We start from the raw sequence: 16,462 nt of genomic DNA on the forward strand, positions 1-16,462 counted from the left end.
TTTATCTGCTCCTCGTTTAACTTTGGTACCTGCTATCTATCTAGAAAATTGTCCATTTCATCCAGATTTTCCAATTTGGTTGAGTATAGGCCTTTGTAGTAGGATCTGATGATTTTTTAATTTCCTCTGTTTCTGTTGTTATGTCTCCCTTTTCAGCTCTGATTTTATTAATTTGAATGCTGTCTCTGCGCCCTTTGGTTAGCCTGGCTAAGGGTTTATCTATCTTGTTGATTTTCTCAAAGAACCAGCTCCTGGTTTTGTTGATATTTTGTATAGTTCTTTTTATTTCAACTTGGTTGATTTCAGCCCTGAGTTTGATTATTTCCTGCCGTCTACTCCTCTTGGGTATATTAGCTTCTTTTTGTTCTAACACTTTCAGGTGTGCTGTCAAGTTATTAATGTATGCTCTTTCCATTTTCTTTTTGTGAGCACTTAGAGCTATGATTTTTCCTCTTAGTACTGCTTTCATGGAATTCCACAAATTTTGATATGATGTGTCCTCATTTTCATTTAAATCTAAAAAGTCTTTAATTTCTTTCTTTATTTCTTCCTTGATCAAGTTATCATTGAGTAGAGCATTGTTCAGTTTCCACATGTATGTGGGCTTTTCGTTGTTTTTGTCCATGTCAAAGATGAGTCTTAGTCCATGGTGGTCTGATAGGGTACAAGGGATTATTTCAATCTTTTTGTTAACACCTTTTCATGATAAACATCTTAGAAAAATCAGGAACTCAAGGCCCATACCTGAACATAGTAAAAGTAACATACAGCAAGCCAATAGCCAACATCAAACTAAATGGAGAGAAACTTGAAGCAATCCCACTAAAATCAGGGACTAGACAAGGCTGCCAACTAACTTCCTACCTGTTCAATATAGTACTTAAAGTCCTAGCCAGAGCAATTAGACAACAAAAGGATGTCAACGGGATACAAATTGGAATGGAAGAAGTCAAAATATCACTATTTGCAGATGATAAGATAGTATACTTAAGTGACCACAAAACTTTCACCAGAGAACTCCTCAACCTGATAACAACTTCAGCAAAGTGATGGGATATAGAATTAAATCAAAACAAATCAGTAGCCTTACTCTACTCAAAGTGTGAACAGGCTGAGAAAGAAATTAGAGAAATGACACCCTACACAATAGTCATGAATAATATGAAATACTTTGGAGTGACTCTAACCAACCAAGTGAAAGATCTGTATGACAAGAACTTCAAGTCGCTGAAGAAAGAAACTGAAGAAGGTCTTAAAAGATAGAAAGTTCTCCCAGGCTCATGGATTAGCCGGATTAATATAGTAAAAATGGCCATCTTGCTAAAAGCAATCTACAGATTCAATTCAATCCCCATCAAAATTTCAACTCAGTTCTTCATAGTTAGAAAGAGCGATTTGCAAATTCATTTGTAATAACAAAAAAAAACCCAGGATAGAGAAAACTATTCTTAACAATAAAAGAACTTCTAGAGGAATTACCATTCCAGGATAGCAAGAACTATTCTCACCAATAAAAGAACTTCTGGGGGAATCATCATCCCTGACCTCAAACTGTACTACAGGGCAATAGTGATAAAAACGGCATGATATTGGTACAGAGACAGGCAGGAAGATAAGTGGAATAGAATTGAAGATCCAGAAATGAACCCACACATCTGTGGTCACTTGATCTTTGACAAAGGAGCTAAAACCATCCAGTGGAAAAAAAGACAGCATTTTCAACAATTGGTGCTGGCTCAACTGGAGGTCAGCATGTAGAAGAATGCAAATCAATCCATTCTTATCCCCTTGTACAAAGCTCAAGTCCAAGTGGATAAAGGACCTTCACATAAAACTAGATACACTGAAACTAATAGAAGAGAAGTTGGGGAAGACCCTCGAATACCTAGGCACAGGAGAAAAGTTCCTGAACAGAACACCAATGGCTTATGCTCTAAGATCAAGAATTGACAAATGGGACCTCATCAAATTGCAAAGCTTCTGTAAGGCAAAGGACACTGTCAATACAACAAAACGGCAACCAACAGATTGGGAAAAGACCATTACCAATCCTACATCTGATAGAAGGCTAATATCCAATATATACAAAGAACTAAAGAAATTAGACTCCAGACAACCAAATGAGGTACAAACAAAGAATTCTCAACTGAGGAAACTGGAATGGCCAAGAAGCACCTTAAGAAATGCTCAACATCCTTACTCATCAGGGAAATGCAAATCAAAACAACCCTGAGATACCATTCACACCAGTCAGAATGGCTAGGATCAAAAACTCAGGTGATAGTAAATGCTGGCAAGGATGTGTAGAAAGAGGAACACTCCTGCATTGTTGGTGGGATTACAAGCTGGTACTTGTAATTACTACTACTCTATAGATTACTACTCTGGAAGTAAGTCTGGCAGTTCCTCAGAAAATTGGACATAGCACTACCTGAGGACCCAACTATACCACTCCTGGGCATATATCCAGAAGATTCTCCAACATATAACAAGTACATATGCTCCACTATGTTCATAGCAGCCTTATTTATAATAGTCAGAAGCTGGAAAAGACCCAGATGTCCTTCAACAGAGGAATGGATACAAAAATGTGGTGCATTTACACTATGGAGTATTACTCAGCTATTAAAAATAATGAATTCGAGAAATTCTTAGGTAAATGGATGGAATTAGAAAATATCATCCTGAGTGAGGTAACCCAATCACAAAAGAACGCACATGGTATTTACTCACTGATAAGTGGATATTAGCCCAAAAGCTTGAAATAGCCAAGATTAAACTAACAGATCACATGAAGCTCATGAAGAAGAAAGATCAAGTGTGGATGCCTTGGTCCTACTTAGAAGGAGTAACAAAATACTCAAGGAAGCAAATATGGAGACAAAGTGAGGGACAGAAATTGAAGGAGGGGCTGTCTGGAGACCATTCTACCTGGGTATCCATCCCATGTGCAGCCACCAAAGGTAGACACTGATGTGGATGTCAGGAAGTGCATGCTGACAAGAGCCTGATATAGTTGTCTCCTTAGAGGTCTGCCAGAGTCTGACATAGCCTGAGGCAGATGCTCACAGCTAACCACTGATCTGATCAGGGGTTTCCCAATGGAGAAGTTAGAGAGAAGACTGAAGGAGCTGAAAGGGTTTGTGGCCCCATGAGAAGAGCAACAATACCAACCAACCAGAGCTCCCAGGGTCTAAACCACCAGCCTGGGAGCACATAGAGAGGGACCCATGGCTCCATCTATATATGTAGGGGAGGATGACCTTGTTGGGCATAGGTGGGAGAGGAGATCCTTGGTCCCATGAAGGCTGAACACCAAGTGGGGGGAATTCGAGGGTGGGGAGTTGGGAGTTTGGGGGGCAGGTGGGGACACATCCTCATAGAAGCAGGAGGAGGGGGGATGGGATAGGAGGTTCCTGCGTGGTGGGGAGAATGGGGTAAGGGGCTAAAATCTGAAATGTAAACATAATATCCAATAAAAAAATGAGAAAAAAATCCACCACCAACAGAAACCAACCAAGAACCCCTCTCAAGGTCCTAGCATTTATATAGCAGCTAAAAGGTCACCAGAATTCTACACATCACAAGTCATAGAAACTATCTGCAGCTGGCCTTAGAGTATGCCCGTGCTAGAGCATGAGGAAAATCATAGTCAGCTACTGTGGAAAATCTGAAGCCCCTCCTCATATCCTACACCTGGGACTAATATAAATCCATATTCCCATAATATTTTTGTGTTTTTAAAAAGAAACCAAACTTTCAAAATTTGAACAATATTTCCCTGTATCTGTTTTAAGTCATTAATTGTGATGTGCTTAGCATGAAATTATAAACAGAGACATTTTCACTGAAAAAAGCACTTTTTGGTTTACTGGCTAAGGTTTTCAGGAGACCTCCCCTGCTCACCTCTAATCTTTGAGTTTTGATGATATCCAAAGTTTTTCATTTCTTAAAACTATAAACAAATCTCTGTCCCCAGTGCAATATTTTTGGGTAATTTTATCCTGATGTTAACACATCCTTACTGTATTTAGGATGATTTAATTCCACAATCTTTTCTATAACTCATTATCTCTTGGATGCTGTTGTTCCTGTCTCATTAATATTCAAAAAATGTAAAGTCAGTTCTGTGCCCAGGGACAGACCACCCTTTCAGAAATGACAGAGCAGAGTGGACCCTTTGCGTTTTCCCATTTCACCCATTTTTTTTTTTTTTTTTTTTTTTTGTTTCTCAGACCCCACCTTCATTTTCACCAGCAATTTTTTCAGTTACATAAACATTACCCCAATCTTTCTTGACATGGATTTAGGAAGCAGAAACACTAAAACACAGGAAATCTCCTCTGGGGGCAGAGTGGGAGATATCCCAGTAGTTATGACCACGATAAATTTTTAATGGTGTCTTAAAAAACAAATCCATCCCTTCACCCCCTGCTCTTTCTCTGCTGCATTTGAAATCGCAGTTCCCATCCTGACTTGGCTCCATGGCGGGCATCACTATTTTTTGCTGTTTTGTGGGGTTTTTTTTATTCCACTCTTTTCCCCTAATCTTCTTCCATCATTTCAACCCCATAACACTAGATAAGTGGGGGAAAAGAAGAGAGAAAAGAAGACATCCCCAAGTAAAGTCAGTGTTTTGAAATGGGATAATATTATAGCTTATCTACTTCCTACTGACTGGGTATTTCAAGTTCCTTGAAGCAAGTTTTTCTTTGTGGGACAAGTCTAAGCTCCTACTATGTTTCCTAGTCTTATGCAGACCTTGGTGCCAAGTAAGTTTCCTCTGTGGCCTGTAGGTTCATAACACTGACAAAACCATAGTAAGCTTGGTCAAGATATTTAAAAAGAAGCTGAGCAAGGGAGTGAATGCCTTTAATCCAAGCACTCATGAGGCAAATGCATGTGAATCTTAGTGAGTTCAAGGCCAGCCTGATCTACACAGCAAGTTCAAGACTAGCCAGGAATAAATAGTGAAAAAGTAACTCAAAAGAAGGAAGAAAAGGTGAGAAAGAAAAAAAGAAAAGAAAGAAAGAGAGAGGGAGGGAGGGAGGGAGGGAGGGAGGGAGGGAGGGAGGGAGGGAGGGAGGGGAGGAGGAGGAGAATAAGGAGGGAGGAGGAGGGAGGAGAGAGGAGGAGGAGGAAGGAGGAGGAGGGAGGAGAGAGGAGGAGGAGGAGGAGGAGGAGGAGGAGGAGGAGGAGGAGGAGGAGGAGGAGGAGGAGGAGGAGGAGGAGGAGGAGGAGGAGAGAACTTAAATGGCTGGGTCCTGGTGGTACATTTCTTAAATTCTACAACAAAAGGACAAGGCAGGCAGCTCTCTCCAACTAAGAGCACAGCCTAGTCGATATAGAGAGATTCAAGCAAACAAAGATTAAAATGCTAAATATCAAATAACACCAGGAATGAAAACAAGAACATCACTGCAGTCCCAACAGTCAAAGAATAGCAGGTATTGATAAATACCCTTCTATGGTAGAAACAAACACTGGCCAATCAAGTGCATTAAGAAATTATTTCACTAGTGTTAAATTCTTTCAGTGAGTGAAGAGAGGAAGCTTTCTTCTTAGCTGTCTCTGGAAAGCCAGAGTTACCTCATCCAACAATATATTTATTTGTAGATGAACCCTTCGTGAAAGTATATATAAAAGCCATTATAATTTTAGGAAATCCCAGCTAAGTAGAGCTAAGCACCAGATGAAGAAGCTCTGGGGTTTTAAAATCTGTAGAAAGAAGCATGGTAGAATAGCATCCTGTGTCCCACATGTGTATCAAGGAGAGCTAGGCAACAGCATCTTCATAGTCCATAGACCACCCTTAGCTCCCAGAAGGCAGGAGGCCTCCTTCAGAAGCAAGCACTGGCTATAAAATGGTGACTTGGAGGGCTGTGTCAAGACATCAGGCTCCAGTCTATGCAAGATGGTCTCCTCATGTGCTGTTTGGTTTGAACCTGGTTCCATGTGTCTCCTAAGAGTTCATGTGCTGAAAATTTAGTTCCCATTGTAGGATCTCAAGATATGATGTGACTGAAAAGCAGGAGACAACTGGAAAGGTGATTAGGTCTCTGGGGTGTTTCCCTGGAAAGGAACAAATGCTACCGACTGGGTGAGTAGGTCCCCAGTGTGAGTGCTGGTGATAACCCACACAGTGAGTTGGCCAAGTGACTCCTGCTACTTTCTGTCTCTCTGCTGGTGAAGGGGCTCTCAACAAAGGCTAAAATTTGAGGCTTCAGGACTTTGAACATAGAACCTTAAAGATTAGATTTTTTTATAATAAATACTCAGCCATGGTTATTTTTTCACAGCTTTATGAAAAAGAGTAATACACTTTACCCTTTTCAGAGCATGCCCTATAACAAGACAGCCAGCACCTCCTGGGCCTTCCATAAACCTCTGAATCATGAGAAACCTGTATATATTCTTCTGGGTATGCCAGATGGTGTCAGCCTGGGATCCATGTTAGGACACGGCTCATTGATGGAGCAGTAAGGCACAGGGCCTTAGGACTGGCCTCAAGGTGACTATTTGATGACTGGTGTGGGAAAGGGCTTCCAGACATGTCCACAGAGCAGAGGCTCAGGACACATTCTAAAACTCTAGGACCCTGGGTCCCAAATCTGTGTAACACCCAGTGGGGAAGTAACTGGGTTCAGAACTAGGTAGTTTATATTAGCATAAATTGAGTTATGTTTCTGGCCAGGTTCCACATGGATTTCCAGGCTGAACTTCTGTTCACTGTGAGGGATGGGAAGCCTCATGACAGCCTTGGAGAGAGGTAGTTATATTTTGTCTTCTAGATGGGAAGCAGAGATCCAGAGAAGCACAGAGGCCCAGATACATGCACAAACAATGCACAACTGGCTTATGTCCCACACACTGTGGAGTAGGGAAAGATCCTGCTATTTAGAGCCTGTGTGGTCCTCAACAGATCCTTGGTGTCCCTAGCCTTAATCAGTTCCATGTTCCTGGGGAGTTCAACCTGGGATGTGATATGTTTGGCCTGTGGACCCTGTCCCATGAAAGTGACAGACACTCTGGTGTAGTGACTATGGTCTCTTAGCATTCTCTAATGCTAAGACATTTTTGCAGCACCATAATTGAGCAGTGGCACTTAAAAGTCCCAGTGGTTGTCCCTGCAATATCCTTCCACCCAATCAGACCCAACCTTGAATCCAAAAATCCAGGCTTCCCTATGAATTGCAAGGCTTTTATTGTTGGATTCCTGTTTTTAGACACCTGGGGGAAAGGGGTAGGGCTTGTTGCATCTATGCAGGTGAGCAGTCAAGTGGATTCCTTGACACCAAATATGTACCCATCAACATATCGAGCTGGCTTCTACTTTTTCCTGCAAAGAGAAAGCCAAGTGAGGCCTCAGAGGTAAAGGAGACCACATGCCCCACTGACTATGCATGGGGACATCTCCTGGAAGGCCCTGCAGCTGGTTTGCAGTTACTCTTGGGTCTGACCAGGCCCAGGGAGCCTGGTCCCCAGCCTGTAGAGACAAGCTCTGTAAAGAGCCTCCAATCCAGACAGATGGGAGGAGCCAGCTTCTGAGACACCATAGGCACACATATGAGAAATGGGCTCCAGGTGAGCCTGTGGGCAGCTGAGGCCCCACAAAGGAGCTGACTCCTGTCACATGATGATGATGGCCCTCAGACATCTGCAGCTGAGGCAGTGTCTGATCCTAATAGTTCTAGGGACAAGAGGGGGTTCACTTTAAAGTCCTTGAATGTCTCAGTCCTGGTGTCCACACAGTGGCTTGGAGGTACAGAGAACAGGAGAAAGGGGTGAATGTTTTGGGGTTGAGGCGGTAGGCTTGAAAAGTTAGGATAAAGACCCAGGCCGGAGCAGGTGCCAGGCCCTGTGCTGTGCAGCTACACTGGGAGGCTATGTCAGGAAGGGTGATGGAGGCCAAACTCGGGCAGGGATCTAGTGTGGCTTGGCTGAGCTGAGCAGCCAGGCCAAGCTCAAGAAGCCTGAGAGTCCCTTCCTGCCCCATCCTCCTGACATCCTGAGTCAGGGGTGTCACATTTCTGGATTCTCAGAGAAGCTTCAGTGGTGGGGAGGAGCACAAGCTCCGCCCCTAGACAGACACATAGAGACTCACAATATACTTGCTTGCATTTTCCTTGTCTTCCTCTGTCAACTTGCTATTGACACATTTCTTGATTTTTTTCCCGTACCTTCCAGTGTTTCAGGGTCATCTTTGTATTTTTTCAGGTACTCAACATACTCTTCTGGGATTCTGTCAAGAAATAGAGTAACATCATGTTTTATAGCTCGGCAATGCCACAATCTGGAACACAAAGACAAGGTGACCCTCCCTTGAAAGACAGGCATCAGCACACCCCAGGGGATGGAGGGTGTGAGAGCCTGGAGAACCTGCATCCCTGACCCCCACACAGTAATACCCACCTCCCCCTGAAGTCAGGAGCAGGGCAGCCCAGAGGAGCACCAGAGTACCAGCGAGCTTCATGGTAATGGCGACAGGTGCTCCTACCCAGCTTGGTTTCCTTTTATAACTACCCTGGGCTGCTCAGTGGGGAGGGAAGTGCCTATGTCTGAGCCTCTCCAGGCCCCTCCCAGGACATGTCTTAGAACTTCCTGATACTATGTGTTTCTGTCTTTGGGAGGTGTGTATTTTGGCAAGACAATAAGATCCTGATCAACAACCTGCTTAAGCTTAGTCCCCTTCTTGGTTATCTTCCTAAGGTCACATGTCATTTGACAGTCAAAGGGAAAGATGACTAGGGAGAGGGTCAAATGGCCTCTCAATCAGACCTCCACAGTCAGGCCTGTGTCCCCCTGTCACACTGGGCACCTCAATGTTTAGTTAAGAGCCTTACTCACAGTCAGTGTCTAGACAAGCCAGACCTCAGACCACTGACCATTGTGACCCTGCCCTGTCTTTGTCCTGCCCCTATCCTTTATTTGCTTCGTGGCTTCCCACTAACCAGTCTCTTCAACCCACGCTTCTCCTGCTGTTGTAGGCATCCTTCAACTTGACATTTCTGTTGTTTTTTTCCTGGGTTATTGAGCTAGGATCTCTGTACACACCACTGTCTGTCCTGGAACTAAGTACACTAGGTTAGCCTTGAACTCACAGAGGTCTCTCCCATGTGATTGCTAGAATTAAAGGCAAGCACTGCCACATCTGCCTATCCTTGACCCCTAAACCCCTGGTTGAGATTTTTTGGTTTTGGGTTTTTTTTTTTTTTTTTATCTAGACCAGGTTAGGCTTGAGCTCATAACCCTCCAGAGATAGGTGTGTGTGTGTGTGTGTGTGTGTGTGTGTGTGTGTGTGTGTGTGTGGTGTCTGTGTGTATGTGTGGTGTGTGTGTGTGTGTGTGTGGTGTGTCTGTGTCTATGTGTGTGGTGTATGTGTGTGTGTGTCTGTGTGTGTGTGTCTGTGTGTGTGTCTGTGTGTGTGTTTGGGCGTTTGGCTGTTTTGTGTGTATGAGTGGTGGATCCAGCTTTCCTAGGGGCTGCTGGCAAGCATTGTTAAAATCTTTTAGAAAAGGCCTGCTATGGTGACCCACACCTTTGATCCCAGCTCTTAGGTGACAGAGGCAGGACAATCTCTGTGAGTTAGAGGTCAGCCTGGGCTACACAGAGAGTTCCATGTCAGCCAGAATTACACAGTAAGACCCTGTTAATAACCATAATTAGTGTGTTCATTAAGTTCACACTGCAAGTGCCTCATGTTCATTGTCTCATAACTAGGCAAGAGCATTTCAATTTGGAGAGACCTGACCCCCTAATTGGCCACTGCCAGAGATTGCATTGCTGCTTTAGCTACTCTGACTGCTGGTCAAAAAGCCAGCAGGATGGCCATTTTGAATATTCCATAGCTACTATGGAAAAACTGGAGTCCAATGTCAGCTAGTTTTCCTAGCTTTTGAAGGTTTAGCTTCAGCCATTTGTGCCATTGTGTATGTGTGACCTTTAATATCATAGAATTGCAGGTGACCCTTCACCCATCTCTACCTGGGCCAGAGAGGGAACATCCCCCACTGCAGGGGCACAGCAGAGGGACAGTAGTGAAGGTTAGGAAGAGGCAAGGCTGTGGTAGGCTCCCTTCTCCTCCCTACTCTGGAATCCAACTGCTTAAACCCATTCACTCAGCCAGGAGACACATGGAGCTGTTCCCTCTGGTATTGCCATTTTAGGCCTCATGAAAGGCTTCTCTTAAGAGCTATTTTGTCCTTCTTTAGGAAGTGTGCTATGAATAGATATGATGGAGGAGGCAGAAAACAGCAGAAAAAAGACTGAGAGAGGGATTTGAAGGCTGAGAGGTCAGCAGGTTGAGCTGTGAATCAGGCCACGCACATTGCTGCCATGTGGTAGCTGAAGCATTGGACAGGGGAAGGGCAGGAGACAGTAGGGTTGTGGAATGAAGAGAGGGCAAAGGCAGATTCTGAGGAAGGAGAAAAGGGATCCAGAGGAGAGAAACTTTAGGGCCTTGTTTTCCAGAATAGGTTGAGGGATCTGTACATTCTCTAGAGACTCCACCAGGGTCTAGAGCCCCCTCACTGCAGAGTGCCATGGAGGCTCAGCTCCCTGTCTATGCTGTGGAGGAATCTGCAGCATAGGTAGGCCTCTGGGTCCCATGCTAGTGTGAGGACTGCTCACCAGAGGGTAGCACTGCTGCCTCCACCACCTGCCAGCTGTTGGGGTTGGTCTCCTCCTGCTGTGTATTCAAATGCTAAGTACAGGACCCCAGGATCTGGAGGCCCCCATCCTCCAATTCTTTAGTAATCTGGTAAGCAAATTCTCACATACACCAAATGTTGCTTTGTAAATTCTGCTTATCTTATTCTCTGACTGGTAAAAAAAAAAAAAAAAAAAAAAAAAAAAAAAAAAACAAAAACAAAAAAAACAAAAAAAAACTGGCTCCCAGCAAATACTGGAGAGAAGAGAGGTATTCTGGGCTATTGTTTACTGGGCTGGGGGTCACAGGGATTAGAGTGCAAGAGGAGAGAGGAGGAGAAAAAAGATGGAGAGAGGGGAAAGATACCATGAGGTCTGATGCCTCAAGAGCACATGAACAGAAGTGGACATGAGGATAGACTGATGGGAGACACTTAAACAGCAGTAACATGGGGCCTATGGAACTGATGTAATTAAAATACTACAGAACCTGCCCAATCCAGGATTACAACTTTTCACATAATATACCAAGTCTGTGTGTTTTATAGAGGCTAGTTAAAGCATATATTTTGTAGAGTGAAAAATTATAAAGGCCATTTTATGAAATATGTGTAGATTTCTTTGCCCTTAGACCTGGGCAGAAAAATGCAGGTCCCAGAACGTGGAACTGAAAATAAGATTTCAGGACCCCCAGGACACTTGCTGGATAAATTACATTCCTCAAGCCTCAGGCAGTAGGCCCACCTATGGGTGGGAGAGGCCCAAGGCAGGAAGACACATTCTTGACCACAGATAAAGATGCTGCCACCTAGGTGGGGCAATAGCCGGAAGAAGTGACGATAGTTAATCTGAAATAGTTGGTAAATGACAGGGTGGGACACCATGACATGGTAAACCATTCAGGGTGGTTTTCTCTGGAATGTTTCACTATTCTTATGTATCCTTGGCAACCCCTCACCCCCTCTCCACTCCCCTGGTTTGTGGTTTTGCTCTTTAAAAGACCCCTTAACCCATCACTGTAGGCCAAACCTTGCTCTCGAGAGAGAGCTTGTGGTTTGACCGCCAGCCAACTTCCCTAATAAAGCCTCTGCTGATTGTATCCAGGTATGGTTTCTTGTGATCTTTGGGTGGTCATGATTTCCTGAGACTTGAGGAAGGGTCTCCCGAGTGTGGGGGTCTTCAATTTCATTTACAACCAGCTTGTGCTCATATTTGCCAAACATGGAGGGCAAAGAGGAGGCTGAAGCCAGCTCCAGATAGCAGCCCCCTACCCAAGCACAATTTCTGTCTTTGTGATGAAGCGGATCCCAGACAGGTGACTGGGGCACACCAGCTTCAGCTTCTCACAAGTGGGGATCATGGGTGAGAAGCAACATGTTTCACCTCATTTCTTTGGACTTTGCCAGTCACTGGACCACTCTGTGTGCATGTACCTTAACATGGAATTTACTGGCTGTCTGCTCCTCTCTTTTCCAGAGACAGTTGCATCTTCTTGTACAGTGCAAGCCTCACCCCATAGACAAAATGGTGAATGTTGGTGTGAATGGATTTGGCCATATTGGGCGTCTGGTTACCAGGGCTGCCTTCAGCTTTGCACTTGGCAAAGTGGAGATTGTTGCCAGCAACGACCCCTTCATTGACCTCAATTACATGGTCTACATGATTCTGTATGGCTCCACCCATGGCAAATACAATGGCCCAGTCAAGGTTGAGAATGGGAAGCTTCTCATCAATCACCATCTTCCAGGAGCCAGGTCATGCTAACATCAAATAGGGTGATGCTGGTGCTGAGTATATTGTGGAGTCTACTGGCTTCTTCACCAACATGGAGAAGGCCAGGGACCACTAGATGGGTGGAGCCAAAAGGGTCATCATCTCCACCCCTTCTACAGATGCCCCATGTTTGTGATGCATGTGACCCATGAGAAATATGACAAGATTGTCAGCAATGCATCCTGTACCACCAACTGCTTACCCACCTTGACAAGGTCATCCATGACAACTTTGGCATTGAGGAAGTGCTCATGACCACAGTCCATGCCATCAGTGCCACTCAGAAGACTGTGGATGGCCCCTCTGGAAAGCTGTGGAGTGATGGCCGTGGGGCTGCCCAGAACATCTTCCCTGCATTCACTGGTGCTGCCAAGGCTGTGGGCAAGGTCATCCCAGAGCTGAAAGGGAAGCTCACTGGTGTGGCCTTCCATGTTCCTACACCCAATGTATCGGTTGTGGATCTGACTTGCAGCCTGTAGAAACCTGCCAAGTATAATGACATCAAAAATCTGGTGAAGCAGGCATCTGAGGGCCCACTGAAGGGCATCCTGGGCTACACTGAGTACCAGGTTGTCTCCTGCAACTTCAACAGCAACTCTCACATTTTAACCTTTGATGCTGGGGCTGGCATTGCTCTCAATGACAACTTTGTAAAGCTCATTTCATGGTATAACAATGAATACGGCTACAACAACAGGGTCGTGGACCTCATGACCTACATGGCCTCCAAGGAGTAAGAAACCCTGGACCACCTGTATGGGCAAGGACACTGAGAGCAAGAGAGAGGCCCTCGGTTGCTGAGGAGTCCCTGTCCCCAACACTGAGCATCTCCCCACAATTTCCTTCCCAGACCCCCATAACAACAGGAGGGGCCTAGGGAGCCCTTTGTACTCTCTTAAATACCATCAATAAACATTCGCTGCATCCCAAAGAAACCTGGAATTTACCATTTACCTGGCATGTTTGTCATTTGCAGTGTCTCTGGATGAAGTAGGACACCATTTCTCTATGAGGAAGCTCCAGGTGAGAACCAGGGCCTTCATATGCTCTGCTCTCACTGCCTGAAATGCTTTTCCTTCACCTGGGAGACTTGTCACCTAAATCCCCAGACTGCATCAAAAACCAACATATCAGAGGGAGAGCCTGCTGTGGTTTCAACATGTCTAGGACACCCACCTAACACCCACGTTGAGCCCTGGTTCCCCATGAAGCAGGCCTGAGCAGTGTATGGTGGCTGCTTGAGAAGCAGGGTGGAGCCTCTGCTCTGTGTCTTCCACAATCCCCTGCTGCCCTTCTGCTGTGCACCCTGTGTTCAGTCAGCACAAGGCCGTGGCTACCTGAGGTTGCTCTATCTTGGACTTTCAAGATTCCAGACCATGAAGCAAATTAACTTCTTTCCATATGTGTTACCTAGTCTTGGGTCTTTTGTCATAGCAACACAACACAGATTACACCCCTGCAGTGCACATGGCTCCCTTGTGTATAAGAACACACCTGACCTCCACCACAGGGAAGACTCTAAACCCTGCTTCCTCTTCCCTAGCTCCTCTTGCATTGGCTGCCTTTTGGTGTCCTTTAGATGTCTGAAGGCTCAGGAGAGCAGGGCCTTTCTCTCTCCCAGGGTCAACACACATAGGAGGTCTTCACAAATGCTGGTTAGACTGGACAAAGGGCTATCTCACTTCTCTCAAGTCTATAAACAAGACCCTTTTTAAATCGTTCAACACCGTCTTCCCACATAACTCAGGCTTGGCCTAATACCTCCCCACCCCCATGCCTATGTTATATAAGTCTATGTGTTTGTGTAATTTGGCTGGTAGTTAATTTTAAAAGTAAAGATTGAAAGTGTTTTGATAAGTCAGAATAAAGAAGTTTGTTGTAAAGCACACTTGACTACCACTTACCATACATCAGGTGGTGACACAGTGAAGTTTGCTGAAGACTTAGAGAGGCTTAAGCCTTTGACTTACTGGCTAGCTGAGCCAAACAGGATGTACATCCAGTAACTGTATAAGCAATTAGGGCCAAGTTCTGGAATCTAATTGTGAGCTCTCTTCTGAGCCCACTGGTCTCTGTTTGTCTAGGGCTGTGAAGGCCTGTAGAATGTGACCACTGGGGACTTCTCTATTCTCTAGAGGATTGGGAATAGAGAAAAGGGCATAGTGTGGCTAAGCAAGTGTCTACTGCTGCACACTACTCTGGTGTCTTATCACAGCAACAGTAATGTTAACTAAGACACATGGCAAACATATGTGTATGTACAAGGTGGCCAGTGAAACTCAGTCAGGTGCCTTCAGTTGTACTCTTCCATATACATATGTGTGTATAAACATTATATGTGTTTGTGAGTGTGTGCATGTGTGTACATGCATATGTACATGCTTCTTTGACATTTATTTAATTTAATTTTATGTGTATGTGGATTGTACTGCATGAGTGTCTTATGCAGTCATGTTTGCTTTCCCTGCGGAGGTCACAGAAGAGCACTAGATCTTCTGGAACTGGAGTTCAGATGGTTGTTAGCTCTTCTGTGTTTGCTGGAAAAGAATCTGTGTCCTCTTTACAGCTGAGACCACTTTATATATTTTTAAATAGGGCCTCTCTTCAACCATGGAGCTTGCTAATTTGGCTAGATGGGCTGGCCAGTGAATGCAGGAGTGGACTCTCTGGTGCTAGAGTTACCAGGGGGCACTTTGTACATGAATGTCCTCACAGGTTCTGAGGGCTGAAACTCATAGACTCAAGTGAGCACACTCAGCAAGTGCTTCACTGACTGGCCTGTTCCCCAACCCCACCATGCTTCTTTCTTGAGAACATGTAGCTCACACTGAAGGACTGAAGGGAAGGAAAGTCAACTCCCAGGAGGAACATATACTGATTTTCAGGAATTTTTCTGTGAGATGTAAGACCATTGACTTTCATCTATATTCATTTATCTACCATGCAACCATTCATGACAGCATGAGTTTATAGGTGATTTCACAATTATAGTACATTCAAATATTATGTTATTTAGTTTGTGTTAAAATTGTTTGATATTTGTCCATTGGGAGCTTTTTCAAGCTTCCTCATGGCAGTTTCCACAGACATTTGTATGTGTGTGTTCCTATGTTCATGTGCTTGTGTGTGTGTGCCTGTTTGGGATCAGAGGTGCCAAGATATCTCTCTCTCTCTCTCTCTCTCTCTCTCTCTCTCTCTCTCTCTCTCTGTGTGTGTGTGTGTGTGTGTGTGTGTGTGTGTGTGTGTGTGTGTGTGTGTGCAGATGACAATTTTGAAGAGTCAGCTCTCTTCTACCTGGTGGGTTCAGGATTTGAACTCAGGTCTTCAGCTTCAATCACTGAAACTTTAATCACTGAGGTGTCTCCACAGCCATCCTCATTTTTTGAGACAAGGTCTCTTATTTAACCTGGATCTCACATGGGATTAGATGTGCATGCCACAACTCTCAGGGTTCCTGGGGATCTGAACCCACTCCTTTATGCTTGCATAACAAGCACGTTGCACACTTATCCATCTCTTTGGCTGCCCCTGTTTATGTGTGTGGTGCTGTGGATTAACCCCAGGGCTTGGCACATGCTAAAAACAATACTCTACCAGTATTGTAAGGAACTAATTACAAAATGCCAGGTGACAGGCACAGTTTTTGCTCACAGTCTGAAGAGACACAGTCCATCACAGTGAGCTAGGCACAGTGCAGACACTGGAGGTGGTTGGTCACAGCTACAAACAGGAAGCAGAGAGACATGAATGGTTGTGCTCAGCTTGTTGTCCCCTTTCCACCCCAGCTATGACCATAGTCCACGTTGCCATATGAAAGTCTGTCTACACACATCAATTGACCAAGCCTAAAAACCCCCACTCAGAGCTTGGTTTCCATGGCAAACTCAACCAAGTCAAAATGATCATCAAGATTAACCATCACACACTGCAATCAGGGTGAGCTTGCATTTAAGAGCTTCCTGTCTGTAGAAATGGGGAGTACAACACCCAGCTGACAATCTCATTTGTGCTGAAAATGTCTTCCTTAGGGTAAGTAGGTTGA

General features: G+C 44.6%; 1 long non-coding RNA gene and 1 pseudogene across 1 annotated transcript; one reads left to right on the forward strand and one right to left on the reverse strand.

Annotated features, from left to right (window-relative positions):
- Positions 1–7,117: 7,117 nt before the first annotated feature.
- Positions 7,118–8,495, reverse strand: LOC117716693 (uncharacterized). Its single transcript, XR_013110579.1, has 3 exons — positions 8,413–8,495; positions 8,105–8,242; positions 7,118–7,339 (listed from the first exon to the last, which is right to left on the reverse strand). It is a non-coding gene; the product is annotated as an uncharacterized LOC117716693 (long non-coding RNA).
- Positions 8,496–12,171: 3,676 nt separating this feature from the next.
- LOC117716677 (glyceraldehyde-3-phosphate dehydrogenase pseudogene) lies at positions 12,172–13,157 on the forward strand (annotated as a pseudogene).
- Positions 13,158–16,462: the final 3,305 nt, after the last annotated feature.

This window comes from Arvicanthis niloticus, chromosome 1 (assembly GCF_011762505.2).
Source record: "Arvicanthis niloticus isolate mArvNil1 chromosome 1, mArvNil1.pat.X, whole genome shotgun sequence".
Taxonomy (NCBI): Eukaryota; Metazoa; Chordata; class Mammalia; order Rodentia; family Muridae; genus Arvicanthis; species Arvicanthis niloticus.